Source organism: Melanotaenia boesemani, chromosome 19 (assembly GCF_017639745.1).
Source record: "Melanotaenia boesemani isolate fMelBoe1 chromosome 19, fMelBoe1.pri, whole genome shotgun sequence".
In the NCBI taxonomy this organism is placed as follows: domain Eukaryota; kingdom Metazoa; phylum Chordata; class Actinopteri; order Atheriniformes; family Melanotaeniidae; genus Melanotaenia; species Melanotaenia boesemani.
In genome coordinates this window covers 20,150,948-20,163,048 of record NC_055700.1, presented here as the reverse complement: position 1 = coordinate 20,163,048, position 12,101 = coordinate 20,150,948, and positions in this window count along the sequence as shown.

Below are 12,101 nucleotides of genomic sequence, written 5' to 3'. Positions count from 1 at the left end.
AGGCTTGTATTTCTACATATCTGCTGCATTTAAGCCTAGCATGCACAAAATGTCATCAGCTTTGTTGCCCATGGTGTAAATCAAGGAGTTGACTTGATATTCTTCATCCTTACTGTTCAGTCCGGCTGCTATCTGGAACCTTTCGAATCGGCAAATCCAGTTGGGCCAATTGGAAAAGTCTGAGAAATCAAAGTTTTCCAGTGGATTTTTGGAGAAGAGTGAATCCAGCTTTGTTGTACCGCAAACTATTTGTTACACTCGGTCTCTAACTGGTGGCTAGCATTAGCATAGCTGTAGTCGGAGATCCCGCGATTTCAGTTCTTTCGCACGACAACTTCTTGCGGATATTGACGGCGTTATCAACGGGATTCGGTACACTTCTGACACCATGTAGTATGCCTTGTAGAGCAGTGTGCAATAACCATCTGGACAGGGGACAAGAGAAGCTCTAACATGTCTTTATTCCTCAGCTCATTCTGACCACATATACATACAGTCTGTCCTCATTATGTGTCCTACCAACACCTACATCCATTGGTTCCTGCTACACATTCACTTCTGCTACAAGAAGCAGGGTACATTCTGGACAGGTCACCAGTCCATGGCAGGGCCAACACATATAGGGACAAACAACCACTCACACACACAATCACTCCTAGGGAGAATTTAGTGACCAATTAGCCTAACATGCATGTCTTTGGCCTTTGGACTCTCCAATGAAGTACAGCTTAATCCCATTTGGTAAATTGAGCATTTCTCTGGATGTAGCATGCACAGTTTCCCCATACAACAACAAATGTGGTTTATAGTCCACGTTTTCACCTCTAAAATATACGTTATAATGTGATACATTTCACGTTTTTACAATAAAACTATCACGTTATGTGATAAGGTCCCTTATTTATTTATTTATTTATTTATTTTTATTAGGGTAACTGCTCCACACTTCTGTAACATTCCCCTAGTTTGTATCACAAGAATAATTTCACAAACCTGGCTGAGAATATCAAATAGGACCTCCAGAGATGAGGATTTTACATTTCTTGTTCTTTGGTCTTCTTAGTCAATTGCTAACTTGAATTATATTTATTTCTTCCACTCTTTCTCAATGTCATTTTCAAAATTAATTTAGTGCCAGTAAAATATGTGACATTTGACCTATAAGCATCCAAGCATTCAAACAACAAGTGTACAGAGGCTCAAACGGGATAGAAGTTTCTCTTTATGAATGTGTTTCACCATGAAATTGTATTTTTGGGCTGCCAACCCTCCATAAGCATAAAAGTCAATCAATCTGCTTGTTGTTAGAGTATTCAGTGGGTATTGTCTTATTTTTCCCATACCTAAAGGATGGTTAAGATCTACTCTGCCTACTGGGAGGTTGCTGTCACCTAGTCATAAGCAAGCATAATTTATGTTTGCTTGAACAGCCCACAAAATCTGAGATTGGAGGAAGTTTCACTCAGTCTTTATGATTCAACCTACAAATATTACTGCTTTTGGTCAAAGGATACACAGGTAAAGGAGATTTACAGATTTACAAGTGCTCAAAGCTGTGTTGAACTAGTACTGTTTTTGTTTGCACCTCAAAGAGATAGTTTGGAGTTACTGTACTCATTCTCTTGTAATTGTGATTTCACAAACTTAACAAGAATATAACTTTTCCATGAGTTAACAACTGTACAACAAGTCAGGTATGATTCCAGTAAGAGCAAAGTTTATCTTACTCAGGTCCTCGAAGGCTACTGTCCTACAGATTTTAGATGTTTCAGCACCCCTCACTCAAATGAAAGGTTCTGCATAAGCCTGTTAATGACCCAATTTGAGTCTGGTGTTTTGCAGCAGGGGAACATCTCAAACCTGCAGGACAGCAGCAGTAGAGCTGGACATCCCTGATCTAAAACATTCAACAGATTACATATTCCCTCCAAATATAACAACCTGAATTTTTTTTTCTGCTTAAACAAACTTTAATTAGAAGTGACCCCATGATAAAGCATATTATTCAAAAAATAACTACAGATTCATGCTTGTGCTTCAATTATATACATTTTAAAACTATTGCAATAACTCACCACACATCACAGGTAAATAGAGTCATAATAAATCCTGCTTGGCCTTATTTCTTTGTAGTAGATAGCATGCAAAGACATTGCAAGTCTTTTTAAAACAGCTGATTGTGGGGTTTCCTTCTTTGCTGTGTGTCTGCACTACTCAAAGCAGATCAGAAACAACATGGTGTGTGCTTTCAGCCTGGAAGAGCTAATGTCACACAGCTGTCATTAGCCAGAAAGAGATAATAGCACAGTAGGTGCAATAGGTGAAGTGAAGATCACACATTAAAACTGATGACAACTAGTCACATTACTCTAGCAATGAAAACCTCCCAAAAAAGTGACAATTTGTTCTTCATTATTTGACCTCATGATTTGCAAGTTAACCAGTGTTTACCATCTTTGCAAATCTAAAAACATAGAACTACATATATCAAATGAGGCAAAGATGTACAGTAAAATATAAAGGGATTAGTTTTATTAGAAAAATTAATAATTGTATACAGGAATAAATACATAATTAAATTCAATCAGGTTTTAGGGGTTTAAACAAAAGCTTTAGACACCAAGCTGAATTTGCTGCATTCAGTATGGATTTGTTGCAAGGTGAACTAGGATGGAGGTGTGTACTCTGTACTGACTGCTTGTGTTTATGGGTTAATAAAGTTTTACATGTCAGAAAATCACAACACAGCTCATTCACAGTGTGTATCTGTTCTGTCCACAGCTTTAAGTTTTCTTAAAAAACAGAATCACCTCTTTTCAGTCCTCCATACCTCCACCTCTTCTCTCTCATCACTTCCACCCTTCCCTTTTAAGCGTGAAATAAACATCAATTGGCCAGAAGCAATCTGTTTTACAGATCAACAGAGAGGTGAGGCTTCAGACATGAAACACTCTGGCAGAACATAAATATCTGCTTGTTTTTGTGTACAGCTTACTCTCATCTTCCTCAGTGGATTACATTTTTTCCCTTCTCTGCCTCTCATAGTATAAAAAAAAATCCATCCATGCTGCGTTTATTTCTCTCTGCAGCATATTTCAGTGTCGACTTGAATTCTCAAACTGTTTGCACTCATGTTCCAGTCTCAGGATTGTCAATGATTTGTCATTTGTCAATCATTTTAAGCGGCTCTGCAGGTTAATATAAGACACACCAACTCTTGCAAATATAAACAAATACTGCATACAGACGTTCAAGATTTCCTCACACAAACTGCATACATTAGTAGACTGCACTGCAGTGCACAATATAGCTTGAATCATCAAAGTCTTCACTCAACAACAAAAGCCTGGTACTGTATACCCAGCACCAGCACGATCCTTCCTCTTGAGAATAAAGTCACCCAAGGTTAGTTCTGATAATTATTCAATATGAATAAGATGTTCTGCACTGAAAAACTATTAAGCTGTTCAGTTTCTATTAGATTTCTCAAACTACAACTGTGTTCACATTGTATTCAAATTTATGCACCTTGGAATACTGAAAATGATATGTCACCAGCTAACTTTTAGATTATCAGCCTAATTAGTAGAATTCATCATATAATAGAGATTTGCCACTATCCTGCAGCTTCTATCCCAAATGAAGCCAACCATGTTAACAGTGCATCATACAGACAGGTGCTCTATCTCCTCTGCCTCTAGGTCATCAAAATTTTCTCATACTGCGTCCTACTTCAATAGATGGATATCTGAGAATCCACATTTGGGGACAGAACATATAATGAGCTGGAAAGATCTGTCTCCTTTACTGAAAAACAAACAAAACTCTAGCTGCCCCTCTTCCGATGTGCACAGCGTGTTTTGTGGAGAGCCTGGTGCTAAATCACTTGCAGACGACCTAATTCTGGGCCAGGGTTTTATACGTAGCAGAGCAGCTACCACACTGTGATCTATTGAAAATCAGCCCTCGATCCAAGGTTTTGTCACAAAACAAAGTTTAGGAACGAGGTTTCAAAGCAGAGCTCACTATCAAGTAAACCACACTGCTGTGTGCCAGTTAACGTAATATTCAGATGATTGATCCTTCTTCCTTGTCCTTAGTTGCTCTTTCCTGTCTTCTCCATCTCCAACCACTCGAGGCAGATGGCCACCCTCCCTGAGCCTATAGGTCTGCCAGAGATTTTTCCTTCCTGTTAAAAGGGAGTTTTTCTCTTTTTTTTTTCTATCCACTGTCACCCACTTCCCCATGAATGCTCAGGAAAAGACTCATTGCATTTTGGTTTCTTTATAGCGGCTATTATTTCCTATGAATTCACATGTATGAACACAGTTATGATAATATTATATAATTTATTTAAAATAAGTTGGACTAATGTGGATTTGTTTTGATTTGTATAACAATGAATTGACTTGAGTTGATTTTGTGTGTAAAGTTCCTTGAAAATACTTTGTTGTGGTACTGTTCAAATAAAGCTGGATAGAATTGAATAGATGATTCTCATCAACTAGGAGGCTGGAAGACATACAATATACTGTATAACCAATACAAATTAGTTATATTTTAAAAAAGATATCATTATCCTCCAGTAAATACCCCTAACCCTTTTTCGGGACTTCACTGTGCTGGATTGCAGTTGCTAACAGTTCCAATTGCCCTTCATGTACTTGGCTGCATCATTTAGTTTGAAATAATGACACATGAACCAGTTGTCCATCTGCTGCAGGTGCTTGTTGAATAGCCTCTGCTGAATCTCGTGGAGTGCAGAACAGACACTACAACCATTACAGTCTAAGCCAAATAACAACCTCACCTGCAATTTGCCACCTACCCACCGTTAAGGACAGCTTGTAATAAACCTGAAAATATTTGATGTTACAGCTTAAAAAGCTGAATATAGCGATGTTTTCAGAGTCAGTTCAGACTCTAGATCCCTTAGAGAAGCCGGTCACCTCCCTTACCCAGCTGCTTCGCATCTGTAATTAGTTTTTGCAGTTCAACTCTTGCCTGCTGTTTGTTTACACCCTTTTACCTTGTTTTGCTTGTGGTAGGCTTTTTTTTTTGTTTTTTCAACATGGTGCATACCCATGAGGTGCAGTCCTGTTAACTCCTACAGCATAGCAACTGTCTCCACAGAAAAAACACTTTTGTTTAAAAATACCTTTTGTGTTCAGTTTTATTATTTTAACTTCATTTTAAATGATTCATATTCTGTGTTGCTTTAGAGTAAAATCACCATATCTTGGATCATCATTACATTTTATTGCATTTTATATAATCTCTGTTACTTCCTTTAATTAGCCTTCTTCCTCCCTGTGTGCCATCTATGGGATTAATGACCGAACACCATGACAGGATTAAGTCTTAATGGGCCTCTGGGAGTTTAGTGTCAAATGGCTCCAGCCTCACATTATCTTTAACAAGCAAGCTGTTTGTGCAAGGTGTGTGCAAGCGGTGGAGATTGAAATTTCTTAGTAATAGTTGAACTTACCACATATTCATCAATATATATAATTATAGTCAGTTTTTAGAGTTAAAACATTCTGGGACTAAATCAATGAGCCCTCTAGCCTTTGTCATATCTAACAAGGTTACTATGCATATCTCTTTAAAATAAGGGACACACACATTTGTAAAAAAAAAAAAAAAAAAAAAAGATAAAAACAATTAGATTTGTTTCAAAGAACTGTGCAAATGACTCACAATAGAGAACTACAGTATATACTGCTATTGGATTTTGAGCCAGCTTAAAGGCATGAAATCAGTAAACCATTACCCGATTAAATTATCAGTGATTTATTTTTCATGAAGAAAAAAAATCAGTACTCATTAAGATTACTTAACTGGTTGCTTTTTATTTCCTGTCAATATTATGTCAACTAGTTCCTTGCAATTTCAGGATGCATGTCATTATTTTTGGAATGATTAAATTACCAGTGAATTACACATATTTCTTGCCACAATCTTTTTATAACTCATGAATCTTCATTATGTGGTTTGCTGTCACATTAGGCAGATAGCACACAAAAGCCAGCAATGGACAGGTTTAAATGGGAGAAAAAGAGTAAACGCAATCTACTTTGATAGAGAATTAACAGGAAAATGGGCAAATAGCAGAAAAAAACATCATATTTATTATGTAGTTTAATGTGGAATGTTCATATTTGTTATAATAAAAGTAATAACATAATTTTTACAATCCAACATTCCTCCTCTGCTTTACTGCAGATTTGGTTTCTGAAATGATGATTTAAATATGTTTTCCCTTTTTTCTTTCCATTCAAACAGTTTTTTTCTTTTGAATAAATTTCACTGTGAAGATAAGTTTCTTTTCGTCAGAAGAAGCATCCAAATGGCCAAATGTCCTCTTGTTCTGGAACATAATACAGAGACTGAGGAGGAAACTCTGAATTAACAAACAATAGCTGACAGCCAGTGATACTGTATCTCTGACAGGAGTCTGGGATTTTGCAAACTAGCTAAGATTTAAAAAAAAAAGAAAAGAAAAAAAAGACTAAACAAACAAACTACCATTTCTACCATTTCAGAAAGACTTACTTGGGCTGTAGTAAACCAACAAGTAGGGATGTTTGGATATCATTTTTTTCTTTCCAGTTCCAATACCTGAGGTTTAAGTATCACTTGTACAGTACTCGTACAGAAATGACAAATGTTCTTTACAGTCATTAGGAACTTAATTTGATAAGTTATGTTTTTATTTTACTTAAAGGGGCAAAAAGAAAAATTGTTTACCTCAAGGTTTGTTATTGTGCACTGTGTGTAGACCAACATAGAGTGTGTCATGGGCTACATCTCCCTTTACCTCCTCTACCTGGCGTTCCTGACTCATTTGATGGCACAGTAACATCTAGTATGTGCATTTCTGGAACCCAGCATCATCCTAAAGCTGAGGAACTGCACTTCACAACTTTTTATTTATTTATTTATTCCGCAAAGAAACATAAGAAGACATTATCAGAGGAAGAGAGGAAATGTAAGAAAAAAAGGACAGAGAAAGAGATAAGGTCAGAGTGAAGATAAGACAGTACACAGTGCAGGTAGGATGCAAAATGAATGCCAGCCGTCAATAGAGGGCGCATCACTGAGAAAATCTGTAAAAGATTTGTATTGTATCTTTAATCTGAGACTTTCACCTGTCGACACTATCAATATAAATAGGATGCAAAAACAGTAATGTTGAGGTTACTACCCCACATGAAGCTTCACTTTTGTCAAGAGGACATAAAAATAGTAATGGTGATGTCATCAGCACATGCTGATTATTGTTTTAAGCTGCTAATTGTTCAAATCAATAAAAAACAGCAGAAATGGAAGTAGTCTAGCTTATTGTGCTTATAAGTGCAAATTATTCATATTTATTTTCCAATCTCGACAAAAATAGCAACAAACTATTTTTGTAGAGTCACAAAAGTTAATTTGATGTGCAGTGAAAATTATTTAATGTGGAATTTTAGTTTTTACAAGCAGTCCCAATTACCAGCCAGTCGAGTCAGTAGCAAAGCTACCATGTAGGAGTTGAGATCATATCGCATGAACACTTTGATCTATCAAAACACAAAGTTTAGCACAATGGACTCTGGATCACATTTTAAGGATGAAAGAATATTTTTTTTTCTTCCATCATTTTGACCTCAGGGAGTTCAGCAATTAACAAAATTGCATTTTAACTAAAGCTGTTCACATTTCCAAGTCTGTTAAATCAAAAGAAGACCAAAAGGTTAAGATAAGATCAACTTATCATGTGGCTAGTATTCAGTATGCAAATGGAAGAAGCGCGCACAATTATAATTGCAGTAGATCTGCACGTCAAAGTACCTTTTAAGACACTGATTACAGATTAATGCATTACGGATGACTGTCTTAAGATTTTGTTATTGGATGTCTTTTGTATTATTATCAATGTTGCCGAAGCTTCTAATAGTATAAACATGGGTCATATGTGTTAGTGCTCCTTGTTAGTAAGCCATGAAATCAGTGGCAATACTAAATAAAATTTAATTATAACCAACACTAATTGGTTCATTCATGTAGCATATTGAAAATGCATACCAATGTTACTCAGATGGAATAAATTCTAATAATTCCATTAAACACAAATAGAGAATTACTGGGATTAAAGAAAACACAAAGTAGTGTTGTGGCAAAAACAAAAAAAGAATAGCTAAAAGAACAATATGTGCCTCTGTGTGGGAGCATTTGAGAACCAGTTGTGTAATGTATGTAAACACCTTACAGCTGAAAGTAGAATTATTGATTATAATGCCACTGGTGATTAAACGGTAATGGTCAGATTGAAACCATTGATTCCTTGAGAACATGCTGCCCTTGAACAGGACAGAGTGTGACGGAGGGATCTTCAGCTTTAAATAATGTTACATGCATCTGTGGGTGTACATAACCATATAATGTACAGTATGTGTGCATTAATGCACAGAAATAGTGCGGTCATAAAATGTGTTTTAACAACAAAGTACTATGTCAAATGTGCTCACAGTGAAAATACACTTCTTAGTAAAGTATTTACTTGCTCAGGGTCCCATCAAAGAGTCCATAAAATACCCTTCTATCAACTCTTTTTCTTGACTTGTTGTTTAACATGTCACATGTTCATGTCATCATGTTATGTAGTCATCCACATAAATACAACAGAATAAACATAAATATTGTAGCCAGAAGGAATTGAAAAGGAATGATTGATTTTCTTTCATAAAATATACTTCAGTCTTACCTATGCTATTGGAAATTACAAATGAAGCACTAGAATTTAGTGAATTGTTATCATTACTGCTGATTAGATACTTCTGAGTCATTTCACTCACTTAAGAAGCTCTCTAAGCAATACTTTTGAGTCATCTTTGAGTTGTGAAAGAGGGTCTTAAACCAGAAAGAGATGGGAGGATTTAAGCCAGACATTGCAGTTTTTTTTTTGCTATGAGGTGTTAGGCTCTTCAACTCAGGACAACTTTGAGAAAGTTTAATGCCAGTTCAGGCTCTCCAGAGATGTCCAAAAAACACATTAGCACAAATGAATAATAGATAATGTTCCATTTGTGCAAACACACCAGTCTACAAGGACTCTCACAAGTCCCCATGTTCATGTTCCCAACCATTTCATACGCCACAATGATGCCCATTTCTACCTTTTTTTATTACCCAGGTCTGAATGAGAAAGTGTATTGACATATTAGACATATTTTCAATGAGTCCGTCATTTTTGGGGGGATAAGTCTGACGTCAAGTCGGTTAAAATGGTTTTTAATAATTAAAGTGGTTTAAAAAGATTGTGGGATCAACATAATTACTAATAAGTGTTTATTCTAACCACTGCAGAAGCAACTTCTCAACATTTAACTTAACCTATGAAGCCAACTCTAACATTTCATGTAACAAGTAGGTTATTTTCAGACTAGTTTACATCTGAGTGTTTTACACGTGTCACAGCAGTATTAGTTGACAGATATGTTGTGATAAATAAAACTAAATATCAAAATTATGTGAAAAAGATTATTCTTACAAGATGATTAAAAAAAACCTGACATAATCAATTCATCGGTTATTTAATCAGAACCTCACAGCAACCAAATATGAAACCTGAAAATGTTATATTTATTAACTACTTTTAAAGTCACAATGACCAAAACACCTGTTTGATGCTAAAACAGTAAAAAAGCCTCCACCACTTTAAAGTCACCACAAAAATACAAAAAACAAAAAGAAAAAAAAAACAATAAATAAATATTTAGAATTAAAAAAAAATATTAAATATTAATGTGTGGTTTGGAAGAGTTTGGGTGAAGTTTTCTAACGTGAAATCACTTAATTAATCACGTGAAATTAATTAACTAATTATTGTTTGTGTTTTAAAGAGGCTTGTAAAGCACATGTTCTATCATTTGGAACATTTACTGATAATTAATTTGCTACTTATTGCTGTACGTCTAAAGAAAGAAGCCTTTACAGTAGTCTACAGTAGAATAATGGTGAAATTACTGTATTATTCTACATGTACTACATGTCTGACATATTTTCCCCATTAAGTCTGAACAATGTTAATAAGAACAATTTTATGTAGCCTTAGTGGACAAGCAAATACCAATTAGGCTCAATAATTAGCACATAGCTTTGGCTGCAGATGCAGGTGTAACATGTTTGCATGAAATGTATTCAGAGTTTTTTAAAAAGCACATCAGGTAGCAGATATCCCCAGTCTGTCATCACCAGATCTCCTTAGAGGACACTAAGATGTTCCAAACCAGCCAAGAGACACAATCTCTCCAGTGCTGCCCTTAGGCTTTGTTGCTGTACATATCTGAGACACTTCCTCCGAGAGATGTCCAGAAGGCAGTCTAGCCAGGAGTCTGAACCACCTCAACTTGTTTCTTTTGATGTAGAGGAGGACTGACTCTACTCTGAGCTTCTCTTGGATGACTGAGCACTTCATACTCTCCCTAAGAATGAACCTGGTGACCCTTTGAAGAGAACTCCTGTTGTTGCTGAGCTGAGCTCTGGGCTGAATTAGCTCAGAGCTAAATATGACCAAACTCACATAACTGAAATGAAGCAGAAAATGTGCTTAGCTAGTGATGGCATGTTGCCACATTTTAAATAAGTAGCCCATAAACTTAAAATCTCACCTTTAGTGGAGTGTTCGGCATGTTATGATTGATCTCAAAAGTCATTGCTCAGTCCAAATGCAGGGAGTAGCTTCCCTTAGAGCACCATGAAAACTAAAGGTATGGAAGATGACAGATTGCTTGGAGGGCAATCAAGTAGGAAAACTAACTTCTGTTGTAATCAAGAGCTCCTTTAAAGCGAGCATCTAATCTGGTTTAATGTTGAGTTTATTAGTGATCCAATTGGGGCAATGATACTTTGTTAATGTCTCAGTCCTCAAGTAATTATGCATCCAGTACTCTGTCTCAGTCACTCTGCCAGCTGTGCAGGCCATTAGATGATGAGACTGGGGATGAGGCTGATGACTGCCTGACAGATAGAAATCCTGTAGTATTTAACGGTGTTTCCTTTCGTCCATATGTCTACTCTCAAAGGAATGCAAGGAAACATCCACTTGCTTGCAAATCCAAATGGAGGGCACTAACAAAAGCCGATTTTTTATTAGTCTAATGATACTCGTCTCATCAGGTGATACACAAACTTTGACAAGTTTAGCCTTCTCTTCCACATAGGACGATCATTAACACATTAGCATGAAACAGTGAGGAGTGAATTTAAAAGAAAAACTTTGTATAAAGCTACACAGAATTGAAGCTTCTTGTCATAAATAATTGTGTGATATTGTATAAAGGTGGCTGATGGTAATTCTGACACATACAGTGGTCCATCACCGGTCCGTTAGTACTACTGTGTGATTGTGTTAGACTGTTACAAGCATTCAAATAGTTGGTTACAAAAGTAAACATCAGGCCACTATTAAGGTCAACGGGCATCCTCACAGCTTCACTTTATTTTGACCTATAGCACTTTAAAAATGAAAGTGTAGTAGCTGTCTTTGCACTGCCAACTAGTCATGTCAGTTTCAACATTTTTGAGCTGCAATTTGTCAGAGATGGAAGAAGTATTCAAAGAATGGTTACAGCACTCTCATTCCTGTATCACAAACTAGAAGACTGCGGTGATAAGTGCTGCAGAAAAATGCCTCAGTTTTCCTAATCGCTTTTCAGATATGTACTCATTTTCACTGAAATAAAAGCAAGTTAACTTGCCAGCTTTTTGTTGAGCCCCCTGTTTTTGCTCAGCACATTTTTATCTAATCCAACAATTTTACTACATCAGACCCAGTAACCTCTATTGATCATATTTTAAAAAAGTCTGTAGATGATTTAGGCAAAAGCTGCAGAGTATTCTTTTTTTTATTTTATACCTACAACACACAGAAAGAAATAAATTGATTTTAAATTTTGTTTTGTTTTTACTGCATTAACCTAACTTTACATGTTGAACCACAGATAACTATTTAGAACTCCATAATAAACTCTTAGCAAGTTTTATTGTATTCATTTCTTCATTTTTAATTTATTAAGTATCTTTTATGAGACAATATGTCAATAAAAAAAATATCACTG